Below are 8,277 nucleotides of genomic sequence, written 5' to 3' on the forward strand. Positions count from 1 at the left end.
TAGTGCCATGTTTTTGCTGAAATGATTTAGTAGACAACATCGACGATAAAGTTCGCAACTTTTGGTCGCTAATAAAGAAGCCTAGCCTGTACCGGAAGTAGCAGACGGTGTGCGCGTGACGTCACTGGTTGTAGGGCTCCTCACATCCTCTTGTTTATAATCATAGCCTCCAGCAGCAAGAGCTATTCGGACCAAGAAAGCGACGATTTCCCCATTAATTTGAGCGAGGATGAAAGACTTGTGGATGAGGAAAGTTAAAGTCAAGCACTAAAAAAAAAAAAAAAAAAAAAGGCGACGGCTCCAGGCAGTGGGAGCTTTTCGGATGTAATTAGACACATTTACTAGGATAATTCTGGAAAATCCCTTATCTGCTTAATGGGTTAATAGTATTTTAGTGAGATTATAAAGTCATACCTGAAAGTCGGATGGCTGCGGTGAACGCCAGTGTCTCTGAGAGAAGCCAAGGAGCCAAGATCACAGCTGCCTTTTTGGGCTGCAGGATGAGGTCGCATTATCCACTCAAATCTCCGGTAAGAGTCGACTTAATATCACAATTTTCCCATCCAAAATCTTGCTGGTTGACGTAGAGAAACATGTTCGCTTGACCGCTCTGTGTTAAAGCTTCACAACAAACAAAGAAACACTGGCTGTGTCTCGGTGCTAAAGGCAGCTGCAATACACCGCTTTCCACCAACGGCATCCTTCTTTATAGTCTCCATTATTAATTGAACAAATTGCAAAAGATTCAGCAACACAGATGTCCAAAATACTGTGTAATTATGCGATGAAAAGAGATGACTTTTAGCCGTGTGTGGTGCTGGGAGAACATGTCCGCTCCAACCAAGCACGCGTCAACATAAGCGTCATCATTCCGCGACGTTTTCAACAGGATACTTCGCGGGAAATTTTAAATTGCAATTTAGTAAACTAAACCGGCCGTATTGGCATGTGTTGCAATGTTAATATTTCATCATTGATATATAAACTATCAGACTGCGTGGTCGGTAGTAGTGGGTTTCAGTAGGCTTTTAAGATCATACTTATCATAATTATTTGAGAATAAAGCAAACATTGAATGGGAATGTAGTCATAACATCAAAATAATAATAATTTTGCTAAATTAAAGTATTAATTTTATGAAAAAGCCCTCTTATCAAGAGAACACTTGAACATTTTTTGAGAATAAAATGTACATTTAACGAGAACAAAATTCAAATAGTCTACAAACCAAATAAAGGTTTACCAGATGCAGTTTAATGAGTCAAGTCTGAATATTCTAAGGAATGCTATCATTTATTAAAATGTGATTATCATTTAATAGTAATACTCACAAAAATATAGTCATCACTTTATGAAAACAAAGTCTTCATTTTCTGATGTATTAAAAACATGTTTGAAAATAAAGTGGACATTTAAAGACAATACATTATAAGTATTCTGGGGGGAAAAAACATAATTATTAGAAAACAAAATTACATGAGTCTTATATAAGGTTGATTAGAAAACCCTCGTCTCCATGGCAATGTCTTTCGCTTTCACTCATTTGCCGCTTTTCCACTAATGCAGGGGTAGGCAACACAGAATGTTGAAAGAGCCATTTTGGACCCAAATAACACAACGCTGTCAAGCGCCATTTATATAACACTCGCGGGCCACACTAACATTACATTTTCATATATAGGTCTATTGGCAACACTAAATTGGCCCTAGTGTGTGAATGTGAGTGTGAATGTTGTCTGTCTATCTGTGTTGGCCCTATGATGAGGTGGCGACTTGTCCAGGGTGTACCCCGCCTTCCGCCCGATTGTAACTGAGATAGGCGACAGCGCCCCCCGCGACCCCAAAAGGGATTAAGCGGTAGAAACTGAATGGATGGAAGGATAAGTCTTATATAAAAAAAAAAATGTCATAACCCTATGAATTTGAAGTCACATTCTATTGATAATCCATTTATAAAAAAAAAAATCAGGTGCATTAGATGGTGATGTTTGCAACTTTACAGCCTTTTTAGGGTGTGTGAAAGAGGGCTTTTGCATTAGCACACTTCTCTGGTAAGAGGAAGTGGTTGTTTACTGTACGCTCTGCAGGCAAAGTTACACAACAACATGACACCACTCGTGTGTGTGTGTGTGTGTGTGTGTGTGTGTGTGTGTGTGTGTGTGTGTGTGTGTGTGTGTGTCCCAAACAGGAACTGTTTTTGAGCGGGAGAGGGAAACACAAATGGGTGTGCCTCAGGGTATTTGCTCTCTCTTCTTCTCCTCTCATCAACCTGTCATCCAGTTCACTAAATTTGTGTGTGTGTGCGTGCGTGTGTGTGTGCGCAACATGCAAAACAAACAAGGCGACGCCGACAAATAAACGTAATGAATGTGTTTGCATTCCTCCTTCAGTGTGGGAAAGAAGTGACGAATGTTTGACACTTTTTTTTTTTTTTTTTTTTTTTTCAAGCACCTTTGACACAAATAGTCCTCAATAAGGCCAACTCATGACTTTAAGAGTCGTTAAACTGAAGGGAAATAAGGATTGTTGGTCATGAGCGAAAAGCAATATTCTGAATGTATTTACACGGTTAACAATACATTTTTAAAAAATCATAAAAATTAGAAAAATGGTTAGTTCAAAAAAAAAAATGGTTAGTTCAAAAAGGCTTCACGGTGGCAGAGGGGTTAGTGCGTCTGCCTCACAATACGAAGGTCCTGCAGTCCTGGGTACAAATCCAGGCCCGGGATCTTTCTGTGTGGAGTTTGCATGTCCTCCCCGTGACTGCGTGGGTTCCCTCCGGGTACTCCGGCTCCCTCCCACTTCCAAAAACATGCACCTGGGGATAGGTTGATTGGCAACACTAAATTGGCCCTAGTGTGTGAATGTGAGTGTGAATGTTGTCTGTCTATCTGTGTTGGCCCTGCGATGAGGTGGCGACTTGTCCAGGGTGTACCTCGCCTTCCGCCCGATTGTAGCTGAGATAGGCGCCAGCGCCCCCCGCGACCCCAAAAAGGGCATAAGCGGTAGAAAATGGATGGATGGATGGGTTAGTTCAAAAAGGTAGCTTTAAAGTACCAATAGAGTGGCAATCAATCAATCAATCAATCAATGTTTATTTATATAGCCCCAAATCACAAATGTCTCAAAGGACTGCACAAATCATTACGACTACAACATCCTCGGAAGAACCCACAAAGTGGCAAAACAAGTTGCTTTTATGGTGAAGCTATTATCATATATATATATATATATATATATATATATATATATATATATATATATATATATATATATATATATATATATATATATATATATATATATATATATATATATATATATATATATATATATATATATAGTCGTGGTCAAAACTTTACATACACTTGTAAAGAACATAATGTCATGGCTGTCTTGAGTTTCCAATCATTTCAATCAATCAATCAATGTTTATTTATATAACCCTAAATCACAAATGTCTCAAAGGTCCGTACAAACCACTACGACTACGACATCCTCGGAAGAACCCACATAAGGGCAAGGAAAACTCACACCCAGTGGGACGCCAGTGACAATGAAGACTAAGAGAACCTTGGAGAGGACCTCATACCCTAAGAGTTAAACCAAGACAAGGCTAAGTCTGTCATACCAATTCATGTTTTGATACGCTCTAATAAAATATTATTCTACAACTCTTATTTTTTTGTGATAGAGTGATTGGAGCACATATTTGTTTGACACAAAAAACATTCATGATGTTTGGTTATTTTATGAACTTATGGGTCTACTGAAAATGTGACCAAGTCTGCTGGGTCAAAAGTATACATTATGAGTCTCAAACACGTGGCCCGCAGGCCAATTGCGACCCGCAAGACGTTATTTTGCAGCCCCCACCTTCATCCATCCATCCATCCATTTTCTACTGCTTATTCCCTTTTGGGGTCGCGGGGGGCGCTGGCGCCTATCTCAGCTACAATCAGGCGGAAGGTGGTGTACACCCTGGACAAGTCGCCACCTCATCGCAGGGCCAACACAGATAGACAGACAACATTCACACTCACATTCACACACTGGGGCCAATTTAGTGTTGCCAATAGACCTATATATGAAAATTTTATGTTAGTGTGGCCCGCGAGTTTTATATGAATGGCGCTTGACAGCGTTGTGTTATTTGGGTCCAAAATGGCTCTTTCAACGTTCTGTGTTGCCTACCCCTGCATTAGTGGAAAAGCGGCAAATGAGTGAAAGCGACAGAGACATTGCCATAAAGACGAGGGTTTTCTTACGTGCTTGGCTGCAGTCCCACCACAAAATCTGTCCGTCAATAATAACAGTCCCCGATAACCTGGACCGATTGAAACCGTTATTTGTTTTTTTTTATTGTTTAATTTGCATTCCCTCACACAATGAACACTACGTATATTCCTATATGATGCCGGATAACACTCCGGGAGCTGTCACTTTTTTTGCACTCGCTATCCCGGTACTATACCCAGTATTACCCGCCAACTGCCGTGTTGCTGTAGGGAGGAAAAGTGGAACGACACACATTGCGGAAATATTATTCTCCGTGCGTTGGCTAAATACAAATGTATTACACAACCCCAAACATGTCTTTTCAAAGCCTGCAGTTAAGAGAAAAGTTAGTGATGAGCAAAGACAATTCCAGGAAAAGTGGGAGATGGAATATTTCTTTGTTGAGCACAGGGGCCCCCCGACGTGTCTTATTTGCACAGAGAACGTTGCGGTGCACAAAGGATACAATTTGAAACGTCATTATACAACTAGACATGCTTTTTTATTGTCCCATTTAAAGCACCAGTTCCATTGGCAGCAAAACAGGCCCAGAGCATAAAACTACCACCACCATGCTTGACGGTAGATATGGTAGTCCTGGGATTAAAGGCCTCACCTTTTCTCCTCCAAACATATTGCTGGGTATTGTGGCCAAACAGCTCAATTTTTGGACAAAGATAAGAGCTTCTGGAGGAAAGTTATGTGGTCAGATGAAACAAAAATTTTGCCATTTGGCCACAATACCCTGCAATATATTAGGAGGAGAAAAGGTTAGGCCTTTAATATTTTTAAAATAGTATCAAAGCGTTACTATACCGATGCCATCAAACCCCGACTCTGCGGATATCGTCAAAGATCTTTGGAGCGGAATATTCAAAATGGTAGAAAGAATTTGTGGCATTTTTGAAATTTTAAAAGGTATTTTCACATTCTTGTTGGATTGTAAATACATTTAAATATGGTTATGGATCCAATGAAACACAATTTAGCATGTAACATCAATCAATCAATCAATCAATCAATCAATCAATGTTTATTTATATAGCCCCAAATCACAAATGTCTCAAAGGACTGCACAAATCATTACGACTACAACATCCTGGGAAGAACCCACAAAAGGGCAAGGAAAACTCACACCCAGTGGGCAGGGAGAATTCACATCCAGTGGGACGCCAGTGACAATGCTGACTACGAGAAACCTTGGAGAGGACCTCAGATGTGGGCAACCCCCCCCCTCTAGGGGACCGAAAGCAATGGATGTCGAGCGGGTCTAACATGATACTGTGAAAGTTCAATCCATAGTGGCTCCAAGACAGCAGTGAGAGTCCCGTCCACAGGAAACCATCTCAAGCGGATCAGCAGCGTAGAGATGTCCCCAACCGATACAGGCGAGCGGTCCATCCTGGGTCTCGACTCTGGACAGTCAGTACTTCATCCATGGTCATCGGACCGGACCCCCTCCACAAGGGAGGGGGGGACATAGGAGAAAGAAAAGAAGCGGCAGATCAACTGGTCTAAAAAGGAGGTCTATTTAAAGGCTAGAGTATACAGATGAGTTTTAAGATGAGACTTAAATGCTTCTACTGAGGTAGCATCTCGAACTGTTACCGGGAGGGCATTCCAGAGTACTGGAGCCCGAACGGAAAACGCTCTATAGCCCGCAGACTTTTTTTGAGCTCTAGGAATCACTAATAAGCCGGAGTCTTTTGAACGCAGATTTCTTGCCGGGACATACGGTACAATACAATCGGCAAGATAGGCTGGAGCTAGACCGTGTAGTATTTTATACGTAAGTAGTAAAACCTTAAAGTCACATCTTAAGTGCACAGGAAGCCAGTGCAGGTGAGCCAGTACAGGCGTAATGTGATCAAACTTTCTTGTTCTTGTCAAAAGTCTAGCAGCCGCATTTTGTACCAACTGTAATCTTTTAATGCTAGACATGGGGAGACCCGAAAATAATACGTTACAGTAATCGAGACGAGACGTAACAAACGCATGGATAATGATCTCGGCGTCTTTAGTGGACAAAATGGAGCGAATTTTAGCGATATTACGGAGATGAAAGAAGGCCGTTTTAGTAACGCTTTTAATGTGTGACTCAAAGGAGAGAGTTGGGTCGAAGATAATACCCAGATTTTTTACAGAGTCACCTTGTTTTATTATTTGGTTGTCAAATGTTAAAGTTGTATTATTAAATAGAGGTCGGTGTCTAGCAGGACCGATAATCAGCATTTCCGTTTTTTTGGCATTAAGTTGCAAAAAGTTAGCGGACATCCATTGTTTAATTTCATTAAGACACGCTTCTAACTGACTACAGTCCGGCGTGTTGGTCAGCTTTAGGGGCATGTAAAGTTGGGTGTCATCAGCATAGCAGTGAAAGCTAATACCGCTGTTAACATTTATATTAGCGCTGTTAACATTTATATTTCCTTGGGATTCTCCCAAAATTGAAATGGTAGCAGTTAGTCATGTTCTGATATTTTGAAAAATGTTTGACAATAAAGCTGAAATTTAATGAGAATAAACTCTGAATATTCTGGGGAAAAAAACACAGTTATGAGAACAAAATTACACAAAAAGTCTAGTGTCTATTGTGTGGAAAATCAGTATTAATTTTACAGATCTGAACCAAAAAATGGAATTAACATGTACCGTTACAGGCCTAAAACATGCATAGGCCTACTAAGTCTACTTTTATCAAATGCTATCATGCTAGCTATTAGCATTGTTAGCATTTATATTTCCTTGGGATTCTCCCCAAATTCAAATAGTAGCAGTTAGTCCTCATATTCTGATATATTTAAAAAAAAATTTTTAAGAACTGGAAATTTAATGAGAATAAATTCTGAATATTCTGGGGAAAAAACATAGTTCTGAGAACAAAATTACACAACAAGTCTAGTGTCTATTGTGTGAAAAAAATCAGTATTAATTCTACAGATCTAAACCAAAAATGGAATTAACATGTACCGTTACAGCCCTAAAACATTCATAAGCCTACAAATGGTAGCTTCATAAAATGCTATCATGCTAGCTATTAGCGCTGTTAGCATTTATATTTCCTTGGGATTCTCCCAAAATTCAAATGGTAGCAGTTAGTCATGTTCTGATATTTTGAAAAATGTTTGAAAATAAAGCTGAAATTTGATGAGAATAAACTCTGAATATTCTGGGGAAAAAAAGCATAGTTATGAGAACAAAATTACACAAAAAGTCTAGTGTCTATTGTGTGGAAAATCAGTATTAATTCTACAGATCTAAACCAAAAATGGAATTAACATGTACCGTTACAGCCCTAAAACATTCATAAGCCTACAAATGGTAGCTTCATAAAATGCTATCATGCTAGCTATTAGCGCTGTTAGCATTTATATTTCCTTGGGATTCTCCCAAAATTCAAATGGTAGCAGTTAGTCATGTTCTGATATTTTGAAAAATTTTTGAAAATAAAGCTGAAATTTGATGAGAATAAACTCTGAATATTCTGGGGAAAAAAAGCATAGTTATGAGAACAAAATTACACAAAAAGTCTAGTGTCTATTGTGTGGAAAATCAGTATTAATTCTACAGATCTGAACCAAAAAATGGAATTAACATGTACCGTTACAGGCCTAAAACATGCATAGGCCTACTAAGTCTACTTTTATCAAATGCTATCATGCTAGCTATTAGCATTGTTAGCATTTATATTTCCTTGGGATTCTCCCAAAATTCAAATAGTAGCAGTTAGTCCTCATATTCTGATATATTTAAAAAAAAAATTTTAAGAACTGGAAATTTAATGAGAATAAATTCTGAATATTCTGGGGAAAAAACATGGTTCTGAGAACAAAATTACACAACAAGTCTAGTGTCTATTGTGTGAAAAAAATCAGTATTAATTCTACAGATCTAAACCAAAAATGGAATTAACATGTACCGTTACAGCCCTAAAACATTCATAAGCCTACAAATGGTAGCTTCATAAAATGCTATCATGCTATAGCGCTGTTAGCATTT

The sequence above is a fragment of the Nerophis ophidion genome, linkage group LG19, assembly GCF_033978795.1.
Source record: "Nerophis ophidion isolate RoL-2023_Sa linkage group LG19, RoL_Noph_v1.0, whole genome shotgun sequence".
Lineage (NCBI taxonomy): Eukaryota > Metazoa > Chordata > Actinopteri > Syngnathiformes > Syngnathidae > Nerophis > Nerophis ophidion.